Source organism: Tachypleus tridentatus, chromosome 9 (genome assembly GCF_004210375.1).
Source record: "Tachypleus tridentatus isolate NWPU-2018 chromosome 9, ASM421037v1, whole genome shotgun sequence".
NCBI classification, from domain to species: Eukaryota; Metazoa; Arthropoda; class Merostomata; order Xiphosura; family Limulidae; genus Tachypleus; species Tachypleus tridentatus.
The window spans coordinates 140,039,110-140,060,186 of record NC_134833.1 but is presented as its reverse complement, the minus strand read 5'-3'; the positions used below and the strand labels follow the sequence as shown (position 1 = coordinate 140,060,186).

The window sequence follows — 21,077 nt, the reverse complement described above, 5'->3', positions numbered from 1 at the left end:
AGGAGTGGACTAACTGATCTGAAGAGGATTTATGTTTATTAATTTTCACTAATAACTGATGCCTAAGCTTAAAAATCCATTTAAATATATGTTACCCTCCATAATATAAAATGTAAAAAATAATTTTTTGATTTAGTCATTATATTGGATAGTTTAAATATTTATATGAAGTGTCAGAAAAAAAACCTTGTCATGAACTTTGTATTGAAACATATTTGCATGCCATCTGGCCAATGTAATCATGCTTTTTAAAAATATAAATCCAAAAATCTACTATTATGCTGTTGCATACTTATTATATGACTTAGAAGTAACTGTTTTCAATATAACACAAATGATATGATGACACCAGTTTCACCAGGTTGGTAGGGTGGGATTAAAGTCTAGTCACTACTAAATAAATAGCTACAGAATCAATTGACACAAATCAGTACCAAAAATCTTAAAAATTACCTCAGTAATGATACCAAAACATTAGGTCTACATATAGCTACTTCAGATTTCTGTCATGGAAAACTAGATTTCTAGCTACTTGGAAAGCATGTGAATGTAACTTGCAATAAGTCTTGTGAATTCTTTCTCTAACAAAATTACAACCTTTTTCACAAACCTTGAACAATCAGTTTGATTGAATGAAACAAATGATGATCCTTTTCGATTGCTGATTTACATTTATACAGCCCTGTATCTTCAATTTTTGCAGAGTTGATTAGGAGCGATCCATTCGAAAGAAGTTGTAACCTCTCTGTTATAAAATTTACTGGTAGGTCGTCCTTTGTCCACTGCACTACGCTTTGTTCCAAGCAACTTAGGACAACTGAAAATCCTGTTTTCACAATTTCTTCTCGAGGTGCTGGTTCTGTTGTGGTTGGAATAGGTGTTGCTGAAGTAAAAAAGTATTTTACAGACATTGAAATGTTTTTAAGGTTGTGTTTTTATGGTTCAGAACATAACGCTTAGAAACATTTATTCTGTTTAACATCAAGATTATAGAAAAGTCTTACTCTGTCAAAACCATATAAAGGTGTATCAGCTAATACTAATTTATGATTTTTAATACTTGTTTCAAGAAAGCTTTTACGACTATAAAAATCTGATCAAGCATGTTTCAAACAAAAGTTTATATTATGAATTAATGTTATGTATGATTATTTCTAATTAATTCAATGCAATGAACTTTTAAAAACTAGAAGAAATGACTACAGGAAACTCTTTACTATAGTTTTTCAAGAGGTCACGAGGAAAAAACTTACTTGTTAAGATTGGTTCTACACATATGTTGGCACATCCATTAAAACAACACTTATGGTCACCAAGACAGTCTGCATCATCGTGACAGTAATTCCTGCAGTCTCCTCTGAATATTTTGAATGGTTCGTCTGACAGGAAACTATCTGAATGTGGACACTCACCAGGCTTAAGCACTATTTGAGAATTCAGTTAAATATACGAGAGTCATAAGTGGTGCTGGAAATACCATTATACAATAAGCACTTCCTTTGAGTTTTAAACTGAATAAAAATGTTTTAAACTACTCGGGTTTAAAGTGTAAACAACAGTGTGATTAAACTAATTTAATAAATAAAAGTCAAACAAACTCACTTGAAATAAAAATGTATATCAGAACAGCTGGTATGGGTATTAACCCTTTTATTGATAAGAAGAGAACAACGTTTCAACATTCCCAGGTCATCTTCAGGTTAACCTAGAAAGGTCAAAACGTTGTTCTCTGCTTATCAATAAAAGTGTTAATACCAATACTAGCCATTGTGAGATACAATTAATCAGTGCAACATATCTATTTTTTTAGCATGAATTATGAATACCAAAACTAACTCCCCTCAGGTCATACATGTACAAGAGATCTATGGAACTTTGGTTCATCTACTTATTGATTTATTTGCTTGTAGAACTTCTTGTAAAGCTACTTGATAACTATCTGAGCTAGCCTACATCCATAACTTTAAAGTTACAGACTAAATGGAAGGCAGCTAGTCAACATTACCAAATTCTTTACCAATGAACAGTAAAATTAACCATCACAATATAATACCACAAGGCTGAAAGAGTGAGTATGCTTAGTGATAGGTTTCAATCCCATGACTCAAAGACTGTGAGCCAAACACTGCAATCACTAGATTTCTAAACGAGAATTGTTATTTTGTTTGTTTTTTTCTAACCTAAAGTAGTGGCCTGTGTTACAGTATTTACTGATGTTATCAATTAAGTACTTGGTAGTAGAAATCGTAATGAAATAAAATAGTGGCCATAAAAATCATCTTTTTAAAATATTTGAATAATAACAATAACTAGTTCACATAATTGGCTGAGCAAAACTAAAACTGATTGTACTTATAAAGCCACCTAAATCATTACATGCATGTTTATGGGGTAATTCAAAATTTTAATATTTCATCAAATTTTCATTTAAGTAAGCAAGCAAGTGACTTTTACAGATAAACATACAGAAAAAAATTAACGAGCTTTCAGAGAACTCTTTCAACAGGACTACTAGTGGTTTCTTTCTTTTATGGAAAAAAATACTTGTGTATCTATATGTATATATAATACAGTCAATGTACTGCTTTGAGCATATAATTAGATTTGAGGGTAGGTTGGTGGAGATCCTCTTGAGGTATAAAATCAAATTGGGTATACATGCACTTCACACTTGATGTGCTGCTAAACAAAAATACGGTTAATGAAAGAAAACAAGTGAGAACAACAAAAAATATTAAATTTGAAAGGCATATACTAATTAATATATATGTAACCTAGCTAGCCATAGTAATATAGAGTTTTGATGCTACAAAAATTATTAAAATAAGAAAGTGAATGCTATAAAATTTGAGTTTCTTGAAACTTAAAAAAAAATTGTCCCTACTTTCACAAACCACTATAATTATGTTAGCCTGAGCCAAAGTAGGTTTTGAAGCATTAAAACTTCCTATATCACTATGGCTAGCTATGTTACATATATATTGATCCCTACTTGTCTATAAATTTAATGATTTTTTATTGTATTTGTACAATATATAGGTGTTATATTGTACACTGAAGACATGCCATACAAGAGTGTGTTGCTGTTTTCATTCTTTAAACAAAAGGTGTATAATGATATACTAGGTTGTAAATTATTTAAACATCTTAGGTTTGTTTTTTTAAATACCAAACATAACATTCATTAGAATATATCAATTCAATTAGTTTATTTATACTATACTGTACTATATAAACACCAAAAATTTTCTTTCTTAAAATATTATCATTATATTATTAAAGGGAGCAATGGAAGGTCAAGAATGAGAGGCAATTGTAATGCAGTCCTGTCAAAAATATTCTTATAAAAAAGATGTTGTGATACCTTCCTCAGCTGAGCATGAAATTAATGAGTGTTGTGTGAAAAATGTGATTTTTTTTTAAAGTTATATGTGATAAACTTTGAAATAAATAAAGTTTCAAATGATTACAACACCACAAAGAATATCTGTATAGTTTATTTTACGATGTATTTTATAGACACAACTAAATGGTGTCATGATTGTGATTTAAAGACTTCAAAGTCTTCCACATCAAGGGGCAAATTTAAATTTATTTGTAAAGTTTGTTAGTAGCAGTTGAAACCTAAATTAATGTGCCAAGTTTCTATTTTATCTCCACCTTTGAGGCTAAGAGACAGATAACTTTCAGGGACTAATCAAAATAAAACAAGCAAGAACACTGATTCTTACTCAGAAATAGAAACAAGATGAATGTTAAGTTCAGTATAAACTTTTGTGTGTACAAGGTTGATATTCGTTTCTGTGTGAATTATAATAAATTAATCTACTCTTTAGTTTGGGTTGAGCTAAAAGATTGATCTACAGTAGATTCTAAGTTAACAATAAGTATGGCAAAATAATATTCTAATACATGAAAAAAGTTTCAGACAGATACTATCTAATGTATTATGTTCAGAGACTATATGAAGAGAGAGGGCTTTGGTATATTCAACATAAACTATGTTTTAGTGAAAAAATAACTGATTTAATATTCAGTTACAATCTTTCCATTCACATATCCAACAAATAGAATGTGTCATGTAATGAAGTACAGATAATGATTCACTCAAAAAAATTATTTTACTCATTCTGAAATAATTCAATGTAAACACTAGGACTAGAAAGCCTCAAATTCAAATTAATTTTACTCACTTTTTCGGCAAACAGCTTTCGGACTGAGATCATCATTTTCATTGTAATAAACTCTGACAACACATCGTTCACCTTCCTCACAGCTATGTACCTTCAAGAAGAAGAATTACCACAATGAATTAAACAGGTCCTCATTTGAATCTTCTTGAAGTTGTGTACAAGTTTTTAATTAGAAGTGTTTTTTTTAATTCACAGAAAAATAAACAAAAAGTAATTTATTCCTAAATATATCAATGATGTTTTTTATTAATTTTATTAGAATAGATATCTTTTATACTGGTTTAATAATAAGCTTGATGGCTTATAAACACGAATTTTTGGTTTGATTCCTGTAATGAGCATAGCACAAATCAACCATTCTACAGTCTTGCACTTAAAACAAAGGAAGATTCATCAATTTGTTATCACATTGATTAATTTTATTATTTTATGATTTCACTAAAATGTATTCATTTGTGAAAAGTTCAAAATTTCAAGTCAAGTTCTGGACATTATTAATGTAATCATTCTTAACTGTGGGCTAAAGAAATATTTCCTGATTTGTAGGATGTAACTAGCTAGCTAGTACCAAGATTTTCATGCAGAAAAATTGGTCCATTTTTTTTTTATTTATACATTGCCCAGATACTTACAAATCTTTTTATAATATATTCTCTTTCATGAATTATGTTATAAAGTTATAATTTTTCTACACACTGAAAATGTTTTTTTGACAAACTTAGCACTTCTCATCTGGTGCTGCCCTTTGTATGCAAATTGTTTTTCTTTATGCATGCCACAAGCCTTCTGTTCCCACCTATTGAAATTGAATGATTCCAACATGTTTCTCAGGTAAATCATCATGTGTCACTTTTCCACTAATACGAGCATAACATACATGATGCATGTGATTTCCTCCATGTGCCTCTGCCAAACTATCATTTTGAGGTTTGACAGAAGATGTAAGTACTGGAGGAATATGTGGTGGGAGGTGTTAATAGAGGGAAATATCTATCAGAAATACATTTTCAGTACAGGAAAATTAAAACTTCTGAAACAGTACTTCTCTCTTCTTGCAAGATTAGCTTGAATCCCATATTGATTAGGTGGTGGAACTGGTGTGAGGGAATGATGGAAGTACTCCCCTGAAAGTGTCCAATGGATACCACATGAAAAGAAAGTCAGATCCATAGATCTGATAAGGACAACCACACCACTTCTGAACCAAATATATTCTTTGCCCAACCATAAAATGTGTAGTAGCATATCCAAGTAGGAGAGAACTGTGGTAGGATAGTGATACTAACCATGTAAACACATATGTAATATAATCCCACAAATATAAAAGTTGAACAACAGATGTGCCCTTAGGTGTAGAGTGGCTATGGTGCAACAGAACGTATTTGGTAAGGCAGCTACATCCAAAACCCATGCTGGGATATGATGAGGATCATACCATCTTCACCTCAAGTTAAAGATACTGAGGGAATTTAGAACTACCCTGACTTCTGACACATATTAACATTGATCACCTGAATCAGGGACCCTACATCCAGTATCAAAAGGATGTCTATATGATAGAAATCAACCCCTTCAAGATGGAACTGACTAGAACTATCCAAAAAGCAACAGAATCCCCTTTACCTCCACTGTGACCCATAACACAGAAGGAGTATGATCAAAGGAGGAGTATAGACAGCCATAAACATGTGTGAGGTCTTATTTTGATTGGTTCTACTCTGAATCCAAAATCCAGCTAAAGGGGTACTGAGATCCATGTGGGGGTAGTATAAAGGTTCCCATACTCCACTAGAAGAAAAGGAAGCAAGAATGTGGTTGGGAGTCCAGAGGAATGTCATCACCTGAAACAGTGTAATTGGTAACCATAAAACAGTATTCTGAAAAGCCAATCATAATATAATGCATGGCAAGGATGAGCAGCTACCATGTTCTTCTTTACCATTGCAGTCCAGAATGGGCAAGTTTATGAATCAATTGCACCACGAGATTATTCAACTACAAGTGATCTTATGCAACACCTCATCTCATTGTGAGCATTGCAGTCATGGAAGATAAAGTACTAACCAACATAGGTGAACTGTGTAGACTTCAAGTTGAAGAATACTTGGTCAGGCACCCTCGCCACAGAACAGGATCCATATAATGAGTAAATGAAGTAAGGGCCACTGAAAGAAAAAGTAGGAATATAAACTTATCCAGTCAAAATTACACTGAAATCTGAAAAACAGCCACAGGTAGAAGATTAAAACTCAACAAAGAAGAAACCACGATATGGTGAAACAATGGGAGACAAATGTATTAGATGTAGTCTACAAAACTTGAAGAACCCAATTATCCTTGAGAATGCCAGTGATGAAAAATATTGACAAACCAAGCTCCCACTGAGCCAGAATCCACCAGATGGTCCCATACACTATTGGCAATGCAACATGATGTACATCATCAAAGAAAATGATGAGACAAGACATAATGAGAAGAAGGGATGGGAAGTGGTAATGGATTGCATATTGGGCTCTGACTAAGGCAAAAAGGTTAAAAAGAATAGACTATTGTTGTACTGATACAACTTGTGATTTCAAAGACTCAGAAATTGTATCAAAGGCATATTGCTGCTGAATTGGGGCAGTGCATAAATTCTGAAAATAAGATGATGGTACATGGATGAGAATTAAGGTTGTATCACGACCAAGACATCCCAATCAACAGTGAAGCTATGTATGTAAAGCTAGAGCCAAAGACAACAAACAAGCCAATGTGGAGGAAAGAAGGGAGAGGATGTCCCCAGAAAATCCCTTAGGAATTTGGTGGAGAGCCTCAGAGAGGAGATAGGTGGTAGAGAGATACCATGAAAAAGTTGTTAGGGTAAGATGAAGGTTTTTTAGACTTTCAGGAGATTCAGGGACTACACCCTAAATAGGTAAACGTTAGCTGGTCCAGAAAAGGACAGTTTGCAAAATAATATGCAAGAGCAAACAGATCTGAAGCCCTTGTGGTGGGAAAAGCACACTAATCGCCTCACTTAACTGTGAGGGAAACTGGTCAGTATCCAAATATCTGGAGAGGCTGGAAAACCCAAACAGAGATAGGAAGATTGGTCTGTAGTAAGGAAGGGTGTGGTTCATAGGGAATAAAGGAAAGGGATAAAACATCACATAATGAGAAGCAAAATTCAAAAAGACCATATTAGGCTAATTGATTCTTCAAGTGAGGCATGAGAAGGTATGGCAAAAGTAGTAGGAGGAAATAGGAGATCCAAGTCCTCACCCATCTGGACAGGTTCAGCTTGTTCAGGAGAAATTAGAGTGAGGTACACAAACAGAGGTTGACCCACATAATGTTCAATCTTGTAACAAATAAATGTGGATAAATCCCCACCAGATTACCAGTGCCTGAGGCATGAGATATAAGCACTAGTTGCAAGTGTGACCCCTGAAGTAGTAACATAAACTTCGGAATTCATAATGAGGAAGAGTCAACCAATACTGAAAAGTATAAATAACAATATATACGACTGTAATAAAAAGGTATTAAAGAGAAGTTAAGAAATAGTCTTCATAGAAGCTAGAAATGAATTAAATGAACACAACTTTGTTCGTGTACAAAAGATTAATGTGAGATTTTAAACAAACTAAAATAATATGTCCAAGCACAAGCACTACCAAATGAGAAGTAATAGTTTGGTAGAGGTGTATAGAGGGAGTCATATCTATCACATGAGTATGTCACACTCTTATTGCTGGAAAAGTGATACATGATGAATTACATGAGAGACATGTTGGCATCATTTGTTTCCATAGTGGGAGCCAGAAAGCTTGTGGCATGCAAAAGAAAAAACAACATTTGCATATAGGGGACTGCACTGGACAATAATAGCTAATCTTGTGAGTGAAACAAAGTACCTTATTAGAAGGTTAACTTTTTCACTCTTTTCTTAATATTTTGTCTATAATACTTAACATTCCAACTTTTTACAACAGCTAAAAATAATATTTAAGATATCTAGTTATCTCAGTTTGTTAACCATATAAATAAATTCTTCCACGATATAATTTTTGTTTCACTACAAGTTATAAGTTCTCCAACTGTTCAATATTGATTGTAGCTCACATTTATTTCAAACTGTACTGTAACAATAAAGTTAACTCATTTTTATACTATGTATAACTATATTCTCAAAAGTTATATCATTGTACCTAAAGGTTCTGCAACATTGATAATAAAGTCTTTCCTCCATTTTCTCAGCTGCCTTAATTAATTTCCTACTTTCAATGCGAATTTCTCATAATTTTCTTTGTAATGATCTGTCATTAGGTTGGACTCATTTTACACCAGGATATTTAGAAGTCCATTGACAGGCAAATAATGGAGAAAAGAAAAGATATGAGCAGCTATACCATATCAATCTTGTGATATATCACTGAAGTAATTTAAGGTCATGTCTTTTGGAAATATTATTGATATGAATCATACAACCAAAATGTCAGTGACAAAAAATGCAGACAGTAATAAGTGAAACACTGTAAACTATAAATTACCCAAATCAGATTATGATAGTATTTTCTATAAAATGAATACAACCTGTTTCTGGATAATTTGTTTATAAAAGTGGAAAATATTTATGAAATGGTTTACTTTACATTTTATACAACAGTAAAAAAAACTACACAAAGGGTTGTCTGTGCTCTGCCTACCATAGGTATCAAAACCAACTTTCTAGTGATGTATAGAAACTTAGAGATATGCTGCTGTGCCACTGGTTACAACAATAATTGTTATTAAAGTGATAGGCAGCTAGTTAACACCACTTACAACCAATTCTACAGACATTCTTTACCAGTGAATAGTGGAATTGACTGCACATAATAATGCCCCTACATCTGACAGGATGAATATGTCTAGTGGTTACTGGAATGATTTAGACTTTTTCAATAATAAGGTTAGAAAAAAAAACTTTACTTTGTAGATAGTTTAAAAATACTTTTTATCTTTTTAAATTCAACTTAACTTTTATGTAGATCCAATGAAGATATAAATGTCACAATGTATACAGAAATAGAAAATATCTAAAAAAGTGCTTTTTTGAATAATCTGGAGAGAAGGTTTCTTCCTTTAAACTTTATTGTTCAAAACAGATTTGTTTAACTAACAAATACCTTAAATTAGTTCTGATATAAAGGTTTACATTAAAGGGTTAAGAACTAGTGATATTTTTCTTAACATAACCATGAATTCTTATTATTATTTTATGAGCTTCTCATGCTCTTCATACACTTTTCTGTTGATTCTACTGTAGGTTATTGTTCTTTATACAATGTGTGTGTTTCTTTTACCTGGTACAAGGATACAAGTGAGATTGTTCCTGATTTATAAACCTTCTTTATCTGTTAATGTTCTTTCATGGTGAAGATTGTACTTGACTATTGTTACATGTAGTTATCACTTCAATTCAAGCTGTAGACAGTAGGTTATATTGCTTTTAACAAATCCAGCAAACACGAAAAACTAAAGAAAACGATGCCAAAAAGTGTTGCAGCAGTGTCTCCTGTACAGGAATATATTTTATATTAAATTTTTTCATGGAACTTTAAATACATATATGGAAAGTATAAGAAAAGCAAGGAAGCTACTGAGGTATTTTTATACTACTTTAGAGCACTGGATCCCTTAATTGTATGTAATGAATTGAGTTCACTACTTTAATGAATGAAACCTAGATGATCCCAAAATTACTGTGATCTGCTTTGTACACACCACATGCAAATTTCTGTACAGATCACATCTGATATATTAATATAAATATCACTGAAAATTATTTATCAACAACAAAAATTACAAGAATAAATGCACTCCTTTCACGCATGTGTAGTTGTGTTATAGAAGATGAAAACCTAACCATAGCAGAGCTGTGCTAACTAGGTTCAAGATCAGATGTCAAGGTTTAAGGTCAGATGTTTGCACAAACAGTAAACAGATTATTCTTTCTTTGAAAGGTTGAAAGTTATTGAAATAACATCATACAAACATTGTGCTACAGCTACTTATACATCATTTAAAAAGTGGCATCGTAATCAGTTGAAGAATAGTAAATGTAGTCCTACTATATAGAGTATCACCAAAATGTCCAGGTTCCTGATGGATTACATGCTGAATGGTTACCAGATGAATGCCATCCTTCACATCAGATGTAGTAAATGTATGTCAGACAGAAAGAATCAATCTTGAAAATCAAGTAGCCATTTAGGCACTTGTCGCATATGAGCAACACTTTGAAAACAGTTGTTAATTGTTTGATACCATTTCATAATACTTTAAGAAGGTTTACCTCATCTGCAAACCATTCCTATAAGTGTCATACTTGTGAGGGGTTTCTGATCATTTTTGGTTTAAAAATTTTCATTTGCAACTGTGCACATCTCTGCAAATGATATTCATGATGCATGATGAATATTAATAAAATTTTACCTGGCATGGATTAAAGCACCGACAGAAGGAGCATCCTTGCTGATCATGATATTCATCTATTCCATACGGACACTGGAGCTGACCACAGTTTGTGGTAGGACAGCCAAGTTCATTTGGTTGCTGAGTTGCAGGCAAATCATGTTCTTCAGTAACAATTATTTCATCATCAAGAACCGCTAAAAGTGTTTAGATAGAAAATATGCATTAAAAGCATACTGAAAAAAAATCTGTTATTCCATATGGATAAAATAGATATGGATGACACAAATATTGTGAAAAGTTCAGCACTTCTTCTTTAGCTTCTTTTTGAAACGTTATAAAGTTTTTATATAAAGCATCAAATTAAATAACGAAAGGAAATAAAAATCTGTACATACATACTTAGAGAGACGGACAAATATCTGTCCAAATACTTTGTATTTCTGTAAGATTAAGAAAGACCTCCCTTTTATTTTCTCTTCTTTTGTTATGTAGGTTCTCTATCCTATTTTATCAATTAATAAATAAAATGGAACTAAGCAATTACTACAAACTGTAAAAAAAATGAGAAATTGGAAAGAAAACTAAATTTTAATTCTTCATTAATTACTTGGTCTTGAGTGGATTTTCTTTTATATCTGTGAAATTACCAGTTTGTTTATATACCACTCATTATGTGTTGGGTTCACATATTTCATCATATTTAGTAATTTTATGCTTTTTTCTTGTTAGAACACTCAGTGTAAATAACTGATCAGAAAATTTGTGTGAAAACATTTTCTATGTAAGATACATAATCAACTCTAGCCTTAATTGACAGAATTAATTCCAATATTGATGCCCCGTTTTTTAAATTTAGATTTTCAAACAAGAGTCACAAAGACACCAATTGTACATGGATACAGGATTCAAACAGGTCACTGAACCAAACTAGAGAATTCATTATGCCACATGATTTTATGAAAATATGGACTAAATCAGTACAAAATAATGACAGCAATTAAAGTTTTTTTCAGATCACAAATATTGTATCATTCCCCCTTTAAAATGACAACTTGAAGTCAGGGTCAATCACTTCTATGTTTCAGTATCTTGAATTTATGTAAAGTACTTTACAATTAGTTGAGCTTAAAGAAATCTAGGCTCTTTCCACACACATGCTCTTCATTCCATGATTAAAGGAATATCTATATTTTATAAATAATCAATATTTTTAGAACCAAAATTACTAAAGTACTGTTGCCTCTTATTGTCTTTTAGGGATTTTAAATGTATAGAATGTCTTAGTAACTGAAGCTCTGCTCCAGATATCTCAGCTGGAACAGGAGGAGGACATCTCCTATGACTGTGGTGCTCAGCTTCCCCAAGCATCATAATGAAAAGTTTTGTCAAACCCCCTTAGATAAAACACTTTATCTATAATAAGACCCTGTAAAAATAAAGACATGGACTTGGAAGCAATTTGATGCATAAGTAATTTAGCTCCATCTGCTAAGACATTATATAGTAGAATATATAACACATAGATAACATAAAAATATAAGTCTACACATCTTCTGAAACTTTACAAATGAACCTTGAATTTCTACTTACGAGCACTTCCAGTGCAAAATTTCATACAAAACTGATATGTTTTGAAGCGGTTTTTGTTCCCTTCACAACCACTATAAACAAAAGGCAAACACTGTTGACTCTTTGGATCAAAAAACCAACGAGGTAAAGATTCATCACATGTCCCAGGATCAACAGACAATGAACAGACATCTAATGTAAATGAAAATGAAACAAACACAGGCTCTTGTCGAGAACATGCAATGAAATACAAACACAAAACAATTTCAGGTGGAATACAAAAATAAATGAATTGCACTTTATAATAATTCATAACATTTCATGACAAATTAAAAAATCCATGGTTTGTAAAATGATTTACATAAAATTCTCTCAGGAATTCATGTAACTATATGAAATGAATATTTTGATACAGATTTCAACCTTGCCTGAAAGTACTTAACATTCAATGCAAAAAAATGTGTAAAAAATAAAAAGTAAAATAATATTTTTGAAAAGAAAAACTATAAAAAAACAACAAGCACATAGGAAGAAATACAAATAGAAACATCACAAACTGAACTTTTCAGAGATCTCTAAAAATAATTTCAAAAATTAATGAACGATGCTGTGTTTTTCTTCAAAAATAATCTTATTTCAAATAAAAAGTAAAAGTTGGGTGCTGTTGAGACGTAAACTATAATTCAGCATATTATTCACATTTACTAGGTAACATATGTTATTAATTTTAAAAAGTTCTTGAACAGGTAATTTCTGTAGAGAGAGGTTCAAGGAAAGGCCATCTTCTCTTTCTGGCATTTTTAAAAATCAAACTACTCAGTTTCAGGATATAACCCCATATGTTTAAATATATCAGGGATAATCTGGAGTGCACAGTATCTTTGTTCTAATCAAAATATTTTTTTAATAACTTAATTTCAAGTTATCTTAGTTCACTAACCTCAATGAGCACTAAAACATAAACTAATTTCTCAGTTGTTAAGTATCTAGGAATGTTCAGACAGTGCTTAATTTTGATAATTTCCTTCTAAAACTGAGTCTTACGATTATGATGTCACAAAGTTGAATAATGTTTAAAGCATATCTTTAAACTTGATGTATCATCTAATAGTTTGTCTTAAAGCTGGTTCACAAAGTTATATAAATACTATGATTCGGAGTTCATGTCCATTATTTCCATAATTATCTTGTTCAGGGAGAATGTTTTTGCAGAAAAATCAGAAAGATTACATAATGTTTTGTGTTTCTACAGGTTTAATAAAAAAATGCACACCATCTTTTATATGAAAAACTAAAATATGTACATGATTTTTTATAAATAAGGAATTACATAATAGCATGTTACCTGCATTTGTAATTGCAGTCGGTTTTTCTGGGGAAGGTTTTTCTATAATATTGAAAAAATGATTTTAATATAATTCATACACTAGTTAGGTAATATTTCTATAAAAAATTAAATTAATAAGTTTGACTTAATCTTAAAATATAACGTAACTGAAACTAAAGTTTGTTTCTGAAAGATAATTAGTTTCAGATTTTATGCTTTTTATGATATATATTCATGTGTTTTTCACATTTATTGCCAGTGACAATGAAAAACTTACTGTATAAAGGTCATCAAGAAACTGATCATGAAATAACTTTAATAATTACAAATTGCAGTTCAAAAAACACCTCATTTTCTACGCCTTATCATGTGAAACATTTTACAAAAAGAAAATATTGAATTATAATGTAAAACAAACAGCCAATAAACTACTAAAAAGAATAATTTGCTACAATAATATCATTATGTATAAATAAAACAATGGCAAGAACAATAATTGTAATACAATAATATGTGATCTTGCAAAATAATTCACTTTCACTATTACATGTCTTTTTCTTAAAGGAAAGTGCACAATCTTTGCTGCATCATGTCATTAAGTATAGATAAAACAATAAGAGCCATAACAATATTAATAATACAGTAATGATGATGTAGCCTTTATTTTTACCTTCTCTTGGCTTTTTCACACAGCGAAGTTCACAGTCCCTTCTGTCTTTAAAGCGATTGCTGTTTCCTTCACAACCTCCATATATGAATCGCTTGCAGATGTTGTTTCTAGCATCATAGTACCACTGTGGAATGAAGTCTGTGCAAGATCCCTTATCACGAGGCTGAGCACACACATCTTTGGGAACTAGAATAAAATGGCAGTTTTTTAAACTAATATCATACAAATAAGTCTGGAATAAAAACTGGCCAGATTCTTAGACAATCTTTCTTCAATCAACAAAGAAGAAAATACGACCGCTTGACAAATACTATTTCAATCAATATTCAAGTTTTCTAAGCTTAGCAAAGAATATTACTAGTTCTCAGATAAAACAATGGTAGGTAAGATCATCAATCTTCAAATATGAATAAAACAAAAGAAATATTTGATAATAATTTATGTGCAGAAGTCGAAATAATAACTGAAAAACAAAAGGTTACTTCTTTCATATTTAACAAAATAAGGACAAAGACGTTATTTATCACTATGCATAGCTTATGATACTTTTTTGTGGATTTTACTGTCAAAAATATTTTTGACATTTACGAATGTTTACGAAGTATGTTTACAAAAATAAGTTACTTTTAATTAACATTTTCGAAGATGCTAGAAAGAATTTTTTTCAGGGAAAAAAAAGATGTTTCATCCAAGACAATCAAGATAAATTTGACAATGAGTTACAAACAAAAATTAAAGATTTCTGTTCAGAACAGCATTGATGAAAATAGAAAACAAATCTCAAAACACAGTAGAAAGTGTATATATAAGTGTTAAATATATATATATATTTAACCAAACAAATTAAACCAACCGAAAAGTAAACAAAATGCTAACAAAATTGGTAAATGAATTTGCATATGTACAAATAAAGTATAATCACTCTGTAGACAAGAGCTGTTAAAAATATTACTTGTTTGTTTTGAAATTTTACACAAAGTTATACAAGGGCTATCTGTACTAGTTTTCCCTAATTTAGCAGTGTAAGAGTAGAGGAAAAGCAACTAGTTATCACTACCCACTTCTAACTCTTAGGCTACTCTTTTGCCAACAAATAGTGAATAGTGGAATTGACTCTCACATTATAATATACAAATGGCTTAAATGGCAAGCAAATTTGGTGTGATAGGGATTCGAACCCATGACCCTCAGATTATGAGTCGAGCACCCTAACCACCTGGCCATGTCAGGCCAAAAAATATTATTAACAACCTGTTTTGAAATTCGTACCATGTAAAATGTAACTTGAACCACTTGTGTGATAATTATTACTTTTACTCTTCTTGACCCAAATAATTGGCAAGGTCTACAATTATTCCAGTTATTTTCATTAAAAATAATTATAAGCAAAAGAAATTCATAATGGCATGAAGTAAAAAAATGCTTACGATCTAATTTTTTGGTGACAGCTTTGGTAGTTGTTTCTGCTTGTACAGAAAGTGTTGTAGGAAGAGTTGACAGAGATGTATGTTGTTTACAACTGTCTTCACAACTCTCTCGGCTGTTAAACCTATTGGAATTTCCTTCACATCCACCATATGTAAATTCAAAACACTGGTCAGACCTACTGTCATAATACCACTGAGAGAAAGTTCCTTGACATGGTCCTTTTATTTGTGGAAGTAGGCAAATATCTATTAAGAATAAATCAAAAGTAATTACATGTGGATATCATATTTATTATTTAAAAAAAATTAACATATCTGCCTGTTAATCTGATAGTACAACATTCATTCATAAAACATTCTAAAAAGTCATACTTACTCTGAGAGTTTCCACATTTACTTTCACAGTCAGACCTAGTTCTGTAATTATTTTCATTGCCTAGACAACCACCATATCGAAACTCCTTACAAACTCCATCATTTTTATCATAGAAAAATCTGAGTTCCACCCCTGAGCATGGTCCAGAATCATGATCCAAAAAGCAAAATTCTATGGAGAAGTGAGAGAGAGAGAGAATCTGTGACTAAGTCCACGTTGATAGTCAGTTATATGGACTTAAAGCTTGGTAATTAACTCTATTAATCAATATAATAAATTATCTATGAGCACTAATTACTGTTATATAGAAAATAATTGATTAATCAAAATTACAATTACATTTATTAACATCAGGAAAATAACCAACTAAATGAAGTAAACAAAAATATTCCTAAAATAATTTTTCATTGTCACTTTTGATTAATGAAAGGTAGTAAAGCCTAAACTTGACTAATATAAATAATAAATTAGTCATAATTAGAGTTTCTGGTTAGTATATTTTTAATTATTCTAATTATCCAAGTCTCATGTGAGGATAATTGATTAGTTTAGTGTAAATGGTTAATGACTATGATGATTGAATAATTATTAAACTTCATTAATCACCCAGCTTTATATATCTAGTGTCTAATTAGGTTTAAAACTTAATGTTTGGTTCCAGTGCTGTTAAATTGTGGACTAAAATGCAAAAAATGATGTTTAGATAAATGGCACTATTTCATCACTAAATACACAGTAATGAAAAATTTTATTTAAAGTAATTAATTAAATTACACAGTGCACTATTATTATGGACATAATATAGCTCAGCATTTCCCACATTCACACACACCCTTTCAAGCACCCTCCCTTTTCTTTACACAAGTTAAAAATGAGTTAAGTGACAAAATGTAATACATGAATAAGCATTCAAACACTATACATGTTGTAGTAACTATATGGGCATGGCAATATCTTATTGGTTGAATGATAATGAATCAAGCAGTGTAAACTATTAATATGTAACTGTACTCTCCTGAAATTTATTTTCACACAATAGCAGTATTTGACTTTTATAATCTTTCCTTTCCACTTATTTCACATATTATTTGAAAAGTAATTAGATTTAGCAGAATGTTTTGCCCAGTAGAGTCATAGTTAACATTTTAAATTGCATTACTTTAAAATATCCAAGTGCCTCAATTTAATGCATTTGTAGTATGATTTCTTTTACTGCATTTAGAAATATAAAGATTTGGAAATAAAAAATTTGTTTAAAAAAAACACCAAAAATATTTACTTTTGTTTAATATTTCAATTACTGAAATTTAAGTCTTACTACACTCTTTGAAATTTCTCTCAAAAAACACTACATGAGTCTCACTATTTTTATTGACACTAATGCATATGAAAAATTATTTCTTTTTACCATACCAAAATTATAAACAAGGTGATGTTTTTAACTGTTAACCAGAAGGCTTTTTTTAAAGGCCCCCTGTTAGTACAGCGGTAAGTCTACAGATTTACAATGCTAAAATCAGAGGTTTGATTTCCCTCAGTGGGTTCTTCAGATAGCCCGATGTGGCTTTGCTATAAGAAAAACACACACACACTTTATTTAAAATTTTTATTTTAAATTTCTTTTCAATAATTTTCTTCGTCAAATTAACAGTTGCTCAGGCCAATAAAATTTTGTTGAAAAAATGAACGTTGTTACAGTCATATGCAAAATGATCTAAGCCTAAAATTTCTCAACCCAATTTCTTCCACATAAAATACTTACCTTCCTATCATATCACAATATCATAATTAAATTAAATAAAAAAATGATAAAGCAAGAATTTCTTAAAGTTAAAAAAAAACACAAAGAGAAACAGGGCTGCAGTTGTGGCTGATGTTCTCAAGCATCATTTCCTTTAGCAGCATATTATCAAGTTAAGCTTTCATTGGTCCTCTGCTCTGGTTTCTATAGAATTACCCATAGAAATGAGAGCCAAACTGGCTTACACAGCTGAAAAGAACAGTAAAAGAGTTTCGATCATTAAGATATGACTTGTCAATTTCAAAAGGGTGAGGGTCCAAAAAAATGAATATTGGAAAAAGTCTAAGAAGCTGAAATTTCTCTAATTTCAATTCCTGACCCTTTTCATTAATCACTGTTAGTCACTGGCACTAGCAAATTAGCAAGCAGAAATCCATATTACAGTACTTTCTTCTACCATCAATGACACCTTTTCCTTCATTTGTTGACCATTCAAATTATGGTCTCAAAGAGACCCTAAAAATTAAGTTATATTGGAGCACTGTTCACTGATAGGCTAGAAAGAGAGGTAGATAGACGGACTTTTTTTTTTAAATTCATACAGATGAAAAAAATTTCTTCCAAAGCATGTGGTAGGGTTTAAATGAATAATAAGAAAAATCCATTCAAGGCTTTCATCAATAGTTAAAAAAAAATACAACTAAATACAATATTTCTTCCACTCCCCTCTCTAATTTTCTCTATTTCTATTTATATTGTTTTACTGTTTCCTTCAATTTTGGATTTTGCATTGAAGAGGGAGTCTGAAGCCTCCAGATTCTGTACCCTGAGACAACTGAGGTTGAGAAATAGTAATTAGGTAAAATTGACAAAATTGTACATGTATTCAAATACAAGTTCAAACTGGCACTGTTTTGTACAAAACTATTTTGGCTTTCTTCCTAAGAAATTATCAATGTTGTATTATTCTCCAAAAAAAATTATGAAATTTCATAAACACTAACATGTTTGTTTATAGCATGCTGTAATCAGATTAAAATCTAAAGTTACAGTTTTTATAAATATAAATTTAAATAAATGAACTATTTTCAATACATTTCAATTTTGAAGTTTTTTTAAAGATCATGAAAGCATGAATACAACTTTACTTTTTATAAACTCTTTTATTTCAATGTTGTAATTTTTACCTCAGGGTAGGGTACATCTAGTTGGGCATTGTTAAGTTAATGGATAAAACTAATGTAATGATTAAGATTTCTGTGACACATATTTTTGAAGTGTTATGATTAAAACTGTGCACTATAGAAAACCATATGGTTTTAACAGTAGCATCATGTATAAGACACTTAGCTATCCCCCAAATAAATCATCCCTCACTAACTCAAAAATATTATTTACTATTTGTGGAAAGAGAAAGTGAGATTGAAAGAGGGTATTTGGGAATCTTTGAGGAGTTTATTCACTCATGAGCATGAACTTATTTTTGACAGTTGTGTTACCCCATACACATGAATAACCAACTCAAACAAAAACATTCACTTGCCACCTATGAACTTCAACCTCATATTACTATATGATTAAAAATGTGTATACTAATGAACTAATATTAAATTTAAAGCAAACTACCTATAGATTAGAACTAAAAATATACCCAGTAATGATCATAGCTGATTAATTATACTGTTCAAACTATCTTTATAATGATCAGAATATACTGTTTCATCCATCACTTTCACTTATCACTTTCAATACTAGATAATTCATGTGTGTATAAAGAACACAGACCAAGAAGTCACATTACATGTAATAATTTTACTGTACACAAATGAGTGATAATTAGATCCTTAGATTTATTAAATGAGCTAACTAACCAGTTCTAAACTTGTCAGGTGGAAGTTCTGTAACAACCGGCTTTCCACATCTTTCTTGGCATTCCACTAAAGATTTGAAATTATTATTGTTTCCACCACAGCCACTGTAATAGAATCTTCGGCATTCACCTTCTTCTGGATCATAGAACCACCGATCTTCAAATTCATAACAGTTACCAATTTCTTTGGGCAATATACATACATCTCTCCCTGGAAAAAATTAAATTTTTTTCTTCAGAAAAGGAAAAGAGAAAATTACTAAAGGGCTATAGAGAATTGCTTTAATTATTCATACTAAACAATTGTTCACAAAGTCCACTACTGTAAGGAGAATGAGAATTATTAGTTTATTTATGTTTTCATGCAAAGCTACATAAATGGTTATTTACATACAGCTGTATGTCACTAATTTTGAACTGAGAGGCTAGTTGAATGGCAGCTAGTCAAGTGCAGAATTTGATCATTACTGTTATAGTGCACGAATGGCTAATAAGTGCAGAGTGGCAGGCCACAAACAACAGATTTATGGTACAAGTATATTAACCATAATCCTCATCCCTCACTTGCCAGGGGAAATAAGAAGAAAGTATTTGCAATTTAATTATTAAAATAATTAAAAGCCCATTGTTAATTGTTAAATTATGGATGGAAAATATTGTAAACCTTATCCAAATTAATAACATAGCAGATATTTTACTTTACTTTATCAAAATCTCAAGAACCAACAAGTTGTTCTTAACGTTTTGAACCACTTTTCAAACACTTGCATACTATTTATCTATGATACTGAAAGTACATTTCTTTATCTCAACAACAACTATTGTTTGTAGTTGTGATCAGGGAGTTGTATTCATTCCTTCTTTCTTTGTGACTTCATTTTAGTTTATTCCTTCCTCTTTAATGTACCCCTTCAATGATACCATATATCCCTAAGGGTACTCATATTACAGTTAGAAAAACACTGCTGCAGTACTTTCAACTACTGCAAACCTATAAGTAGGAAAAATAAAAATGAAGTACAAATAATAACTTAATTTCTTCTCCAGAATTAAAAGAAAGAAAGTTTTATGGCATCAGTGTATAATGTTTTGTGGTTAGAATCAACTTTTCTGTAGCTTGTGCAGGTTAACTATGGGAGTTTGTTTTATTCTATATGAGCTAAAACTGTTTCTAAAAATGCAATTTACATTTATGAAAGACTTTTGAACTTTTTATATATATATATATATATTATCTGAAAAATTATTTGTTTAAACAGGACTATCAGTTCCCTGTATGAAGGTTGCCTAATTTGTTATCTCAAAATTAATTAAAAAATTCTGTTTGGGGTCAATCAAAATTTAAAATGAAATTATTTGTTATGCTAAATCTCATTAAACTCTTTACTTTAAATCGAGTACATAAATACTTGTAACCAAGCTTTTGTTGCAACATAAAAATATAACCTGTTCAATACTTT

At 30.9% G+C, this 21,077-nt stretch overlaps 1 pseudogene across 1 annotated transcript in view; it reads right to left on the bottom strand.

Moving 5' to 3' along the window:
* LOC143226516 (papilin-like) overlaps window positions 1-21,077 on the bottom strand; it is a 146,596-nt pseudogene that overhangs the window by 6,340 nt on the left and 119,179 nt on the right. Inside the window, exons 25-34 of the transcript XR_013014654.1 lie at window positions 19,619-19,828; window positions 16,007-16,177; window positions 15,631-15,876; window positions 14,204-14,389; window positions 13,552-13,593; window positions 12,228-12,398; window positions 10,656-10,831; window positions 4,194-4,284; window positions 1,254-1,424; window positions 611-883 (exon numbers count right to left, since the gene is read on the bottom strand). The product of XR_013014654.1 is annotated as a papilin-like (transcript). The remainder of the gene's footprint in view (window positions 1-610; window positions 884-1,253; window positions 1,425-4,193; window positions 4,285-10,655; window positions 10,832-12,227; window positions 12,399-13,551; window positions 13,594-14,203; window positions 14,390-15,630; window positions 15,877-16,006; window positions 16,178-19,618; window positions 19,829-21,077) is intronic.